Here is a 13,569-nt window from a genome sequence, read left to right on the forward strand (position 1 = left end):
ATATATTTATTTTACTTCTAGTAACTAAGTGTACGAAACCCCCAAAACACCGCGCCCGTTACAATAGTGACTGCCTACCGCCAACATTTTTGGAAGGACGAGGGCTGATCAACAAAGACTGAGACGGATCTTTTTACAGATGTTTATTACTCCATTTCAATGTTTATATGACCTTTTTCAAACAAGTCCCCTTCTACTTCAATGTACTTTTCATAGCGTCTTTGCCAGTCCTTGAACACATGCTGCAGACCATTCTTTATCAGGTCCTTGAGAACCGCTTCACTTTTCTTGAGCACTGCTTCAGAGTTCTCAAATCGACTGCCCCTAAGCTTTGCCTTTAATGATGGGAATAAAAAATCACAACGTGCAAGATCAGGGCTAGAAGGTGGATGCGGTACACAGGTAATGTTGAATCGAGCCAGAAACTGCATGACTTGATTTGCGACGTGAGGTCGTGCATTGTCATGATGAAGTCGCCCGAGAAAGATTCGGTCATTTCTTTTCAATGTGCTTCCTTCCTCATTGTAGCCAATACTGACGTGTAGTATGCTGCTGTAACAGTAGTGTACTGCACTGCTCCTCTCGCGTCACCTCCAATGTCTGGTATGTGAAATACGAGAGTGCTGGCTCCTACGGACATTATACATAAAAACCCGCTCTTTTCAAATATTTATGTTACAGATAGGAAACTATCATGGAAGCTACAGGAAAAAATCAGCCTCATTCTTTGTTGATCAGCCTACGTATATCTCAACAAAATATATTGTTACGAATAAAACTCTGTGTGTTTTATTACTCAAATTTATTTCCGGGATAACCCAATAAATGTATACACACATATATGCACACACTTCTAATCATCTATGAATGGTTCACACTTACTAATGACTGTCTATTTATAAGTCACTCTTCCTGAAGGCGCAGCAGGTGATCCAACCCGTTTCTGTAACTGGGACGGCTATAATCCTTACTTTCACTTCCCCGAGTCCAGTCGCCTCATACAACAGCTGTGTGTAGACCGCTGGATTTGAACACAGGGCTACAGGCCACACAACACACCATGACTATTCCTTGGTTCAACACCAGGGACAGTCCAGAAACTGACACAGTCACATGCAGTGAACAATTAAATAGCAACAACTCAACAGTATTCAACACCAGGATGATACTCACAACAGTGAATATTAACAAAGGTCCATTTACCCTCACATTCACAATCTTCTGTTCCGCACGTCTTCAGTCCAACCGCTCACTAGACTCTCCCACACCACAACCACAGCTCCTCGTTCAGACCTCGGTGGGACACTAAGCGATAGCCAACACCTCTGTCACCTTCAGCCCAGCCACCGAACCCCAACACACTGAATCTCACACTGACTCCACCACAAAGTCCAAAACTGACTCCGAATCCAGCACCAACATTGACTGTGACTCCAACACAGAGCCCAACACTGACAGTAGCTCCACCACGGAGCCCAACTCTGACTCCTCTACGGAGCCCAACACTGATCGACTGGCCGCGGCTAGCCTCTCATTTTATAGCTCGGGAGATATGAGCCAGAATTTTCGCAAGGGAGCTAGAGGCAGAATATTCCCGTTGAATCTCCAAGAAACTCTAAGATAAGCCAGTCGACGAGAACAGTACACGGAAAGATCGGCCCCACCCCACGTGCCGGCTGGGAGATCCCCGATCGTCTGAATCACTAGGCCCTTCCTGGAAGTACCGAAAGGAGCTACCACTGGGCTGGCGCGTAACAATATGCAAGAAAGGACTTATAGTGAACCGTTCTAGTACACATAGGCTATCCTCCTGCATTTCTTATGTGGCGTGCCCCTTGAAACGGGAACCACATATTTCATAAACCCATTAGTGCATAAAGTTATTTTTGTCCTGCCACCATCCTGGCTACAAATGTGATTCAACAATGAACGCTAAGAACTGAGAATAATGTATTCTTGTTTCCTGTCAGCTACAGCCTTTCTGAAGTGAAAGGAAGTACTGTGGGCTTAAAACCATTCATAAAATTCGTAATTTTTCTCATTTTTAAGACGTCCGATTTTTCGGACGCTATGCACTAATAACTTAGGACAATATATGAGGCTATATTTTTTAACAAAACCGAATATTGCTCTCGAGGATAGTGATCGTCACTAGCGTTACCGCATTCTGATTATTGGAGGGTGGGACAGAGATGTATCTCTACATTCCACAGTCTCTTGCTTTTCTGTCTATAAAACAATGAATACTTTAGCGAGAGTAACGTAAACAGGATTATTGTCAGCTGTAGTGTATTTACAGGTACAATCAAAACTCAAACTATTTCTTCCTTTGAAAAGCAATGGCCAACAGTATGTGTAGACATTCATAAGTGATGTGTTTGGCTCCATGGCTAAATGGTTAGCATGCTGGCCTTTGGTCCAACGGGTCCCAGGTTCGATTGTGGGGTGCGTCAGGCAATGATTAATTTCAATGGCTCGGAGTCTGAGTGTGTGTGTGTGTGTGTGTGTGTGTGTGTGTGTGATCTTCAGCTTTAGAATTCATCACACCGGGTGACTTGGCCGTGCGGTTAGGGGCGCAGGGATGTGAGCTTGCATCCGGGAGATAGTGGGTTCGAATCCCACTGTCTGCAGCCCTGAAGATGGTTTTCCTTGGTTTCCCATTTTCACTCCAGGCAAATACTGGGACTGTTACCTTAATTAAGGCCACGGACGCTTACTTCCAACTCCTAGCCCTTTCCTACCACATCGTCGCCATAAGACCTATCTGTGTTGGTGCGAGGTAAAGCCACTAGCAAAAAAAGTTCATAATAGATAGGGCCCCATCCTAACAGTCGCTCAGGTCGCTTATAGGCGTCAATTCGAAAGATCTACACCAGAGCTCACGCCATTATTATTATTATTATTATTATTATTGTTATTATTATTATTATTATTATTAAGACAATTATCTGGGAAATCGATGATTAGATTTCCCGTCAGGAAGTCGGTAAATTTATAGATGAGAGTTTCACTTCTGGAGATCCATACGGTCCGGGGATCTTCTCGTCCTACACCAGAAATGAGTACCAGGTTAATTGCTGGACAAAGGGCACTGAGCTAATCACTATATCCTCCCTGATACCGAAGTTGACGAAAGTGGAAAATTTCCATAACTTGTACAGATATAAATAATAAACTTCCGTAGCGTAACGATTAGCCCTATTAGCTGACGTCCTCGGAGGCCCGTATTCAATTCTGGTAGGCTACTGTCAGGAATTTAAGATTGGCAGGAAGGCTGGTATGTGATATAATAATAATAATAATAATATTAATAATAATAATAATAATAATAATAATAATAATAATAATAATAATAATAATAATAATGGCGTGTGGCCTGCAGAGAGGCCTGGTGCAGGTCTTTCAAATTGAATCCTATAGGCGACATGCGCGTTTGTGAAGATGGGGCCATTGCTGTTATGAATGCTAATGCTGAAACGACACACACATACACACCCATCACCTGAGCCATCAGAATGAATCAGTTAGGGTTAAAATCTCCGACTCGGTCGGGAATCGAACCAAGACTCCTTGGGCCAAAAGTGGTGGTGGTGGTGGTGGTGGTGGTGGTGGTGGTGGTAGTGGTGGTGGTGGTGGCGGTGGCGGAAATCATCCTCTATATAGAGATAAAAACTGAAAGGGATCCAACACTTCGAAAAATGAAGATATCGGCCAAAGAAAGACAAGGGCCACGAAGGGCGTGAAAATGAAAGACACCCTAGACCTTGAATACTCTAATACCATCGGGATCGGAAAGGAGTTGACCAAGGCAGGATAGGATAAATGAAAGTTAGGAGCCTGGCACGAGTCAGTGGAAGCAATGCCAGGACTCAGCTTAGGGTCCTGTTGTCGCCAACCTATGCTCCCAAGTCGAGTCCCCGCTGGGGTCCCATTTAGCCGCCTCTTACGACAGGTGGGGGATACCGTGGGTGTCATTCTACCGCCCCCACCCATAGGGGTCCGACTTGTTGGCTGAATGGTCAGCGTACTGGACTTCGGTTCAGAGGGTCCCGGGTTCCATTCCTGACCGGATCGGGGATTTTAACCTTCATTGGTTAATTCCAATGGCCCGGGGGCTGGGTGTTTGTGCTGTCCCCAACATCGCTGCAACTCACACACCACACATAACACTATCCTCCACCACAACAACACGCAGTTACCTACACATGCAGCGGAGGGTCAGCCTTACAAGGGCTGCACTCGGCTAGAAATAGCCACACGAAATTATTACCCACAGGGAGACCTCCATGAGGAGTGTGCCTTAAAATAACTGTTCAACCTCGGGACGAATTGACCAACTTCAATAATAATAATAATAATAATAATAATAATAATAATAATAATAATAATAATAATAATAATAATAATAATAATAATAATAATAATAATAATGTGAAATGTAATTGAAACATTTACTTACACGTGGTATATCATTTCAGAATTATTATAAACTAGTTAGTGGAACGTAAAACCAACACAGTAGTAGTAGTTTTTTTTTTTGCTAGGGGCTTTACGTCGCACCGACACAGATAGGTCTTATGGCGACGATGGGATAGGAAAGGCCTAGGAGTTGGAAGGAAGCGGCCGTGGCCTTAATTAAGGTACAGCCCCAGCATTTGCCTGGTGTGAAAATGGGAAACCACGGAAAACCATTTTCAGGGCTGCCGATAGTGGGATTCGAACCTACTATCTCCCGGATAGTAGTAGTAGTAGTAGTAGTAGTAGTAGTAGTAGTAGTAGTAGTAGTGAAGAGTTGTGTAGACAAGTTTCAGTGCCTGTCTGATCCTCACTGTTCTTTTTGTCATTAGAATGCGAACTCGAAAAAGAATCGCTCATGTTGCAGCGTGGCTCATTCATTCTTAACAGCCAAATACTGTTCTAAAGGAAGTTTTATGATTTCTCCAAGGAACTGAGAAAGGAAAAGTCATGTTCCACGCGAATTACAGTGATAAAACTGACCGTTCCTGTCCCAAACCATCATTCTTCCATGCTTCGGCACCATCAATATCGACTCGCCTTCCGTGTCCGTGACAGCAGCATTAGTAGCCATTGGAAAGTAATTCTTTGTAGCCGACAGCTCCTGCAGGCAGAATCTCGCCCTTACACTACTCGGAGAAATACGACTGCGAGTGGAAAGGCGCAAACCAGGATTGCAGTCGCCCATAGACTTGTTATACGCCATCTCATGTCCTAGCTTAGGTCAAAGAGAAACTATTCCTTTCGTTATATGTGTCACACGTAACGCCAATTTGAAATTGAAACATATTACATAGAGTGTTGCTACATTTCCCTGTTGGATCTTCTACCTTATCAGCTCTATATTTTATTACTAGCAAGATACCCGTGCTTCGCTACGGTATTATACTGAAATTTGTAATTGAATGCTTATTGTTTTAGATATATAATCCGCCGAAATCGCGATCTGATTCCTTTTCTGCGAGAATCCGCCAAAATTCGCGATCTGTCTCGTTTTCTAATAGGTTACGGCAAGTTTCCTCCCATTTTTCAATCTTTCTTTCCAGCAATCGATTTCGTACTTCCCGGGCTAGGTCCAGGTATTCCACCCAGTTAGTTGGGTCCCTAAATCTTTGCCATCTTTTCCTATAAGCATTTTTAATATGGATCAAATCCTTCAGGGGATCTGTCGTGGTGTCGTCTTGAGTGCCTTGGCGGTAGCCTACTGAACCCGCGGCCGGACTGCATTCTTAGTCATTAGCCGTCCAGGACCCGTTTCCAGCGTGGGCGGCACATGTGACGACGGTCCAGAATATTATTATTATTATTATTATTATTATTATTATTATTATTATTATTATTATTATTATTATTATTATTATTATTATTATTATTATTATTATTATATGTTCTGGACCCCACAGCAATATGCAAGACCGCTACTTGGCGGTATATTACATCTGCTGCCATTGTCATTGTTGACAATGTGACCAGCACCATTGTCGCGCGTAGGCAAGTGTGCAGGATTTCTGGCGATACGAATGACATACCTCCGTGTATTATTGACCTTATTATAGAGGTGAACAATTTGACGGCCAATCTCATTCCTACCGTTTATTTCAAATGTGTTTACATTTTTATTTACTCGTATATGCCAGGAGAATCTACTGTAATCTAAGAACGTTCTCCGAAGGAAAAGATGGCTGTTGAAAAAGAACCCAGGAAAGATTAAAAATGATCGGTTTATGATCAGAATAAATACATCGAAAGTCTACAGCCCGTTTCCTATCATTCGACAGGATCAGAGATGGAATGAATAAAGCCCAATCTAGCGGCGACAATAGGAATTGTGCCGGCTGCCGAAGCTCCCCTCTGGGGCAATGATCGATGAGTGACAAATGAAATGAAATATTGTACAGTGTTGCTGGAATGAATGATGACAGGGAAAGCCGGAGTATCCGGAGAAAAACCTGTCCCCCTCCATTTTGTCCAGCACGAATGTCACATGAAGTGACCGGGATTTGAAACACGGAACCCAGCTGTGAGAGGCTGGCGCGCTGCCGCCTGAGCAACGGAGGCTCCTTATAAGTACATTATGAACAGTAAAATCAATTGGTCTCACCTTCTTTTACACCCCACCGCCGTTAAGTTTATTTACCCCCCCCCCCCAAAAAGAAAACTAAAAGAAGGCGTGTTTCTTTATGTTTAATGGAGATTCCAAATACCAATGTTCACGTTTATTACCTTCAGTTTTGAGATATATGTATCCCCTTAAAAATAATTCACTTTTTTAACTTCCTTTCACACTACCCACCCCCCTTAAAAAGTGATATTAAGGCAAAAAATTCTTGTTCCTTTAATAGGATAGGATCTTCTAAATACCAGTTATCACCACTCTAACCTCTTCAGTTTTTGATTTATGTGTCCTCCCCAAGATTGTCCCCCCCCCAAAAACGCGCTTTTCTTTGTTTTTAAAGGAGATCAAATACCAATTTTCACGCCTGTAACAACTTTAGTTTTTATTAGATGTATGTATTCTCATACAATTAAATCAATTAATTTTTTCAATCCTTTAACCCCCCAAAACCCCCTTCATTGGATTTTCCGAGAATACGTGTTTGTTTACTTTTAAAGCAGATTCCAGAAATAAAATTTCACGTGTGTAACATCTTCATTTTTGAGATATCAGTAGCCTAATTAAAATAATTCGACACCATTTTCAGTCACTTTTAACCCCCCCCACTACCCAAGTTGTATTTCCGAAGACTAAAAATACACGTTTCTTTATTTTAATAGAATAAAAAATTACCATTTTTCACTTGTGTAACATGTTAAGTTTTTTGAGATATACTGTAGAAATTCTCATTTTAAAATTTCACCACTTTTTAGTTCCCCTTAAGTGGAGTTTCCAAAGACAAATCACCTATGTTTCCTTACACTTACCGGAGATTCCAAATACCCACTTTTTACGTCTGTAACATTTAACGCTTCTCAGATATTCTGTAGATATAGTCTTTCAAAAAATTCACCCCAATTTGCCACTCCTGTTTAACCGCCATTAATTGAATTTTCCAAAAGCAAAAATATACGTGTTTCTTTATTTTTAAAGGAGATCCCATTTACAAATTTTCAGTTCTGTAATATCTTCAGTTTCTGAGATATATGTATCCTCATTAAAGGCACTCATCCATTATTCACCCTTTTACACCCCTCCTATTGGGATTTAGAGAATACAAAGAAATACGTGTTCCTTTATTTTTAAGGGAGATTCTAAACACCAATTTTACATCTGTAAACGTTTAAAGTTTTAAGATGTAGACACACTCATTTTAAAAATTCACCCCCCCCCCTTTTCACCCCCATTATTTGGATTCTCCAAAAACGAAAAAATACCTGTTTCTTTATTTTTAAAGTAGATCCCAAATACCAATTTTCAGGTCTGTAATATCTTCAGGTTCTGAAATATATGTAGCCTCATTAAAGGCATTCAACCTCTTTTTCACCCTTTTCCACCCTTCCTATTAGGATTTTCCGAAAACAAAAAAAGTACGTGTTTCTTTATTTTTAAAGGAGATTCTAAATACCAAATTTTACATCTATAAACTTTAATAGTTTTGAGATATAGATACACTCATTTTAAAATTTTCATTCCCCCTTTTCACCCCCCATTATTTGGATTTTCCCAAAACGAAAAATACCTGTTTCTTTATTTTTAAAGTAGATCCCAAATACCAATTTTCAGGTCTGTAATATATTCAGTTTCTAAGATATAAGTATTCTCTTTAAAGGCATTCAAGGGCGAGTTGGCCGTGCGCGTAGAGGCGCGCGGCTGTGAGCTTGCATCCGGGAGATAGTAGGTTCGAATCCCACTATCGGCAGCCCTGAAGATGGTTTTCCGTGGTTTCCCATTTTCACACCAGGCAAATGCTGGGGCTGTACCTTAATTAAGGCCACGGCCGCTTCCTTCCAACTCCTAGGCCTTTCCTATCCCATCGTCGCCATAAGACCTATCTGTGTCGGTGCGACGTAAAGCCCCTAGCAAAAAAAAAAAGGCATTCAACCCATTTTCACCCCTTTTCACCCCTCCTGTTGGGATTTTCCGAAAACAAAAAATACGTGTCCCTTTATTTTTAATGAAGATTCTAAATACCAATTTTTACATCTCTGAACTTTAAAACTTTTGAGATATAGATGCACTTATTTTAAAAATTCACCCCCCTTTTCGCCCTCGCATTAATTGGATTTTCCAAAAACAAAAAAATATGTGTTTCTTTATTTTTGAAAGCGATCAAAAGTACCAATCATGAGGTCTGTAATATCTTCGGTTTCTGAGATATAAGTATTCTCTTTAAAGGCATTCAACCCATTTTTCACCCCTTTTCATCCCTCCTATTGGGATTTTCCAAAAACAAAAAAATACGTGTTCCTTTATTTTTAATGAAGATTCTAAATACCAATTTTTACATCTCTAAACTTTAAAACTTTTGAGATATAGATGCACTCATTTTAAAAATTCACCCCTCCCCTTTCACCCTCGCATTAATTGGATTTTCCAAAAACAAAAAAATATGTGTTCATTTTTGACAGCGATCAAAAGTACCAATTTTGAGGTCTGTAATATATTCAGTTTCTGAGATATAAGTAGCGGTATCCTGATTAAAGGCATTCAACCCCTTTTTCACCACTCCTATTGGGATTGTCTGAAAACAAAAAAATACGTGTTTCCTTATTTTTAAAGAAGATTCTAAATACCAATTTTCACACCTGTAAACTTTTAAAGTTTTGAGATATAGACACACTCATTTTAAAATTTCACCCCCCTTTTCACCCCCTTAGCGACGGAATATCCAAAAATCCTCTCTTAGCGAGCACCTACATCTTAATATGAATATATCCCCAAACTTTCATTTCTTTATGTCCAGTAGTTTTGGTTCGGCGATGATGAATCAGTCAGTCAGTCAGTCAGTCAGGACAAGCTACTTTATATATATAGATTAAGCAAACAAATAAAACCCGTGGCGCACAGCCAAATAGAGCCTTAGCCTACGATGACTTCTACCAAGCCAGATGACCTACAAATATTGCAGGATCGCGTGGTTAGCTCAGTCGTATAACTTACCTTCACCGATTGGGTTCAGTGTCTCTCATATCAAATGCTTCTTGAGATAATCTCACGAAACTGAGCGAACCTCATTCTAGCCCTCAGTCTGGAATAAAAATTCCTGTAACGACCGGGAATAGAACGTGAGGTCTTCAGCAATTCTAAGTATATCACTGCACAGCAGATCGTTTGGGATCTATGGAGACGATGTCTGAAGGGCAATTAGCTTATGAAAAGCCATCCATGTCTCCACTAAATGGAAATTCAGCATTTCTAGATATATCCTGATCTACGTAATTTCCATTGCAGCAGACTTTTTCGCAGAGATAGCATGTGCACCTTATCCCATTCATGATAGGCTTTCCAGAGGCCATTGATGGTGCATGGACATTTATTTCCTATGGCCATTTTTAGAAGTCCAAATGCACAGATGTCCATAGGTGACTTATCGGGTGCCTTCACCGAAATGTCAGTAAAAGGAATTGGACGGATTCCAGTTTCCATCTCCATTCTCTCTAAGAACAGACGAGTCGTACGAGAGGTGAGGCCGGATGCTTTTTTCTGATGTACCCATACCTGATTTTTCACCCTCCCAGACAGTGCTGGGATATCTGTGTTGTAAATGGTTTCTGATGGTATGTTGAGTTCACCTTCACATTATTAGCGACACAGCGAATGGTTAACTTGACGCTGTAGCAGTAGACAGCGATGATCATGAAACCCCTTAGAAAACTTTCCAGGCATTCTCTATACAATGATTGATAATTCTTTTTTGTCTCTAGGGCGGTGGTAAATCGAGCGGGGTTTGTTACAATCACTAAGGTACAAATATGCTTCGTCTATTGTCAGCATATTTTTCCATCTCTCCCCTGCCAGATAACCCTCATACAGCTTTCTTGCGTTAGTGCGACGTTCCGAAATGTGACTAAGCAACATCTTGTGAACTCGGCGCTAATGCCGCTTTTCTAATTGCAGGTCCTTATTGATTATGGTGTTAAGTGTTCAAACAGACATAATCCCTTGGGGGCAGGGTCATCGCCTGAGACAAGGACCTTCACTTTTCTCACCACTTCTGGTGTACGGCTGGTGGCTGGTCGTGGATTTGCCTGCTTCCTCCCCTCTGGAACTAAGCTCAGTCGGCCTTTGCCGTTTTTATTTAATGTAGCACTGATCCCGTTCTTTGATATCAAGAAGTTACGCTTCCTGCACATTCCTTGGATTACAGAATAGCTATATTTAGCATCAGAAAGGTCTCGCAGTGAGGGTCAATCCGCTTCGGCATCGTTGCAGCTAATGTCATGAAACTGTACACATTCGGGAGATAGTAGGTTCGAACCCCACTGTCGGCAGCCCTGAAAATGGTTTTCCGTGGTTTACCATTTTCACACCAGGCAAATGCTGGGGCTGTACCTTAATTAAGGCCACGGCCGCTTCCTTACAACTCGCCCATCCTTGTCCCGTCGTCACCATAAGACATACCTGTGTCGGTGCGACGTAAAGCAAAAAAAAAACTGTACACACACGTTCTCAGTACTAACGTGAATCATCTCTCCCCGTTTTGACGTGCTCAAGTTGATAACAGCACCACCAGCGGCCTTCAAATTCGTCACCAGAGATCCCAAATGACCTTCTGTACAAACAGCACTTCCTTGAGCTTCGAGACGTATTTAGCAAGTGTAATGTGTAAGAAGCAATTCTAAATACATCACTGCACTACAGCTTCAGGTAGGATGCATGCGTAAGTTGTATGAAAATGTTCTACGTACAAAAAGTGAACGTTTTCGCACTGGAAAGTATTGTGATGTATGTCAGTATAGTCCCAAGATGTTCATCATTAAATACTACCTGAGATACAACCAAAATTCGTCAACATTTTTTTTAAATAAGACAATTTTGAATTCACATGTACTCGGAGTTCTGTCAACAACCACAAGAAAAATATTGTATTTATCTCCCAAACACCCGTTAAGGTCAAATAGCAACCACAACAGAACCAGCTGCCTCAATCCCAGCTCGTTCCAGTCCTCATTCCAGTATTAAAATCGCTGAACTACCCGGAATCAAACCTGCAGCCTCTGAGTAAGAGGAAGGCACACTACCCCTATACCACAAGACTGGCGTGAGATAGTTGAACAAAGAGAAAGGAAGAAACTGTATCTTATTTGAAAGATTGCGTCCAATATTTCCCCAGGTTAGAAATGCAAAACGAAGAAACTTATCTCCACACTGGTCGATGGTGGCCTCTCATTCTGTGTATCGAGGCCTCCTCCTCACACCGCGTTATAACATAATCTATAATTTCAAGTAATAAGATTTTGGATATAAATAATTTCACATGTTATGTCCATATGAGTCATGTTTACTGTCAACTTCTTCTTCTTCCTTGTATCTTATATATCCTTATAGCAGAGAAATGTAGAAATGTTTGTACAGTAGAACCTCCTCTGTGGTGTAATGGTTAGTGTGATCAACTGTCACTTCCGGAGGCCGGGGTTCTGTTCGCAGCTCTGCCACGAAATTTGAAAAGTGGTACGAGGGCTGGATGGAACGGGGTTCACTCAGCCTCGTGCGGTCAACTGAGTAGAGGGGGGGGCGGGGGTCGATTCCCACTTTATCCATCCTTGAAGAGGTTTTCCGTGGTGTCCCACCTTCTCCAGGCAAATGCCGGGATGGTAACTAACTTAAGGCCACGACCGCTTCCTTCCCTCTTTCTTGCCTATTCTAACAATCTTCCCATCCCCCATAAGACCCTTGCCGAGAATAGCAGTTGAGGCTGCCTGGGCCAGTTACTGGTCCTCCTCGCCAGATGTATCCCGGACCCAAAGTCTTACGCTCCTGGACACTGCCCTTAAGGTCGTAGGGAAGGGATCCCTCGTGAGTCCGAGGGAAAAGCCAACCCTGCAGGGTAAGCGGATTAAGAAAGAAAGAAGGAACTCCAATAATATGGATATCCGAACTGATTATGTAGACAAACGGTTCTAAACCGGGGAAGGGAGCATGGGAAAGGCGTAGTGAGCAATGAAATACACACACGAATTTGATAACAGTAAAAAGTTGTGACAAAGAATCTTCCTAAAATTATTATACTTTATAGTAATTGACGCAAGAAATTAGTGTTTATGAATTGTGTAATGAAATTTTTAAAAAATTAATACAATAATTTGTATCATGAAGTAGGCTATAGTAAAAATTATTGCATTTTTAATTATTACACAAATGTTTTCTACGTGTATAATAAATGTAATAAAATGACAAAAATTAAAATAAAGTAATAAATCAAATGATAAATATAAATGCATGACTTATTTACAGGAAATGATTTTAACATCTTATTTTATTTGCAGGTTGTATTGTGCAGTTTTTGTCAATATATCTATGTGTCTGAGTTTTCTACGCTAGCTTACATCAAATCAAAATATCGAGCACGTCTAGATGTTGAAAGTGATCTGAGGTGAGCGCTATCACAATTGGAAACAAACATTAAAAATGTGTTTAAAAAACAGTACCAGCCCTCTCATTAATCATTGATTCTGTTCTTACAAAACAAACCAAATGATGTACACAGTTCAAAAAATTAGGGGAACGTGCTTTGTAACGTCTGGTATGTGATCGTTAATTTGGTGGATGGGGTTTCAATGTTTGTACAGCATACCTTGAGACCTTAGCTACTCAGGGTATGTCAAATCGAAGTTATACGCTATCTGTAGACGTAGCCGTACTTTAAAAGCTCAAGTGACCCCTCAAAACAAAGGGAATAACGTGTGTTCGTGTGTCGCCGTGAGGTACATAGACTACTGCGGTCATTTGAGCACGTTGTACGTCAACCAGCACATCCCATGAGACATCCTAACGAGGTTCAAGTCGCAAGGGCCGTTACTTTGATGCAGGAAGGATGGACGTTTCGTCACGTTGCTGTGGATGTCAATGCCTTTACGTCAATTATTCAACGCTTCTGGAATCGCTCCAATGAGACA

Source organism: Anabrus simplex, chromosome 1, assembly GCF_040414725.1.
Source record: "Anabrus simplex isolate iqAnaSimp1 chromosome 1, ASM4041472v1, whole genome shotgun sequence".
NCBI lineage: Eukaryota > Metazoa > Arthropoda > Insecta > Orthoptera > Tettigoniidae > Anabrus > Anabrus simplex.